Source organism: Vigna radiata, unplaced genomic scaffold, assembly GCF_000741045.1.
Source record: "Vigna radiata var. radiata cultivar VC1973A unplaced genomic scaffold, Vradiata_ver6 scaffold_1673, whole genome shotgun sequence".
In the NCBI taxonomy this organism is placed as follows: Eukaryota; Viridiplantae; Streptophyta; class Magnoliopsida; order Fabales; family Fabaceae; genus Vigna; species Vigna radiata.
In genome coordinates, this window is record NW_014542717.1 from 40 (window position 1) to 1,676 (window position 1,637).

A 1,637-nucleotide genomic window follows, 5' to 3' on the forward strand; every position below is an offset into this window, starting at 1 on the left:
AATTTACATACGGATAATCCGTATGTAATATCCGTATATAAATTACATACGGATAATCCGTATATAATATTCATATATAATTTCCATACGAAAAAATCTGTATGTAACTTTATATCTATAAAAAATAATAATCTCATATTTGCATTCAATAACTAGAAATTTTATATATTTAATAAGAGATAAACAAAACTTTCGAATTAACAATACATATATGCAATATATAATAAATACACAAAAATATGTATTTAGAAAAGTGAATTCAAATTACTATGACAATTAAAGTGCAATATATATTTACGTAAAAACAACTTAAGGGTAAAAATTGAGATAAAAGATTGAAATTACAATTCCTGGTGCAGTTTTACACTTCATTCATGTTTAACCTCTTCATTAGAAATCTGCATTATAATGAAGAAAACAATATCATAAGTTTTCCAAATCTCATCTGCATAAATCAAATCTCTTCTTTAATGTAATGGAATGAACTATGGTCATAAATACTATTTGTCTACGGCTGATAGATCACAAATTAAATTAAATGGTAGAAATTTAAAAACAACCAATAATTTATAGTAAAAATTCACAATCTGGTATATGGACACTTGTATATTTTAATTAAAGAAATTATATCAGAGTTATAAAGATAAAGCAACTAAAAGATGGAGGTAAAGAAATTACATCAGAGTTATAAGATTCAAAAACCATAAGCTATAACAGGAGTCACCGAAGAACATCCTTACAGTGGCAAGGGCCTTGCAGTAACCACACCTGTAAAACATTATAAATTTATCAAGAAAAATATTGAAAATAAAAATTTAAAATGAAAAAAAAAACTATAGATATAATGAAGTTTTGCAAATCATCTAGGTATACTTACCATGGTGCATACAATTCCACCAGAACATCTTTTGTTTCATCCAAGACAACCTCATCAAAGTTATCTCGGGAGAGAATTACCACNCTGGATGGAGCAGAAGCTATCTTCACATTAGTACCTGCGTTAACAAAACATTTGATATCAATGCTAAATTGAGTTAATATTATGCAAAGAAATGATACAAGAATATACCAGAGAAGTTCAAGCAACACACTATTTCTCTTACTCTCTTTACTATTAGTGAAAATTTATTGAAAATTTTAAGTCATGAGTGGGTTCGTAAATAAAGTGTGAAACCCACAAAATTGTTTGATTTCAATAAAATTTAGCCAATAATAAAGAGTGTGTTCAAGATTGTATGTTGCTAACAATAACCAGATGCTCCAAAAGAAATCCATCTCATACCTGAAGAAGAGTACAAACTCAAAATTAATGGAACAACCTTTTCAATTTAGCATAGTTAGAGTTATAAGTAAATCAATTACAAATAAATTAAATTAATCACAGTCATATGAAAGCTAAAGCTAGGCTTATTTATAAACCAAACAAGATTTTCAGTTCATTAAGTTGTTAATGAACCAAGGAAACCAGGAACCCGAGAGCTGACACTCACTCCAACCTTATTTATAACGAACCAAGTTGCATGTTATCNAATCACTTTCCCTCAAAATGTACTTCCAATCAATAACTGAATTAAGGTCAAAACCTAAGATCATACAAAAAAAACATTTACTTAGAGCTTCAGAATTTTCACTTACTT

At 27.8% G+C, this 1,637-nt stretch overlaps 1 long non-coding RNA gene across 1 annotated transcript; it reads right to left on the reverse strand.

The window, feature by feature from the left end:
* Positions 1–224: 224 nt before the first annotated feature.
* LOC106780576 lies at positions 225–1,631 on the reverse strand. The gene is made up of 3 exons (XR_001377281.2): positions 878–1,631; positions 679–768; positions 225–398 (listed from the first exon to the last, which is right to left on the reverse strand). It is a non-coding gene; the product is annotated as an uncharacterized LOC106780576 (long non-coding RNA).
* Positions 1,632–1,637: the final 6 nt, after the last annotated feature.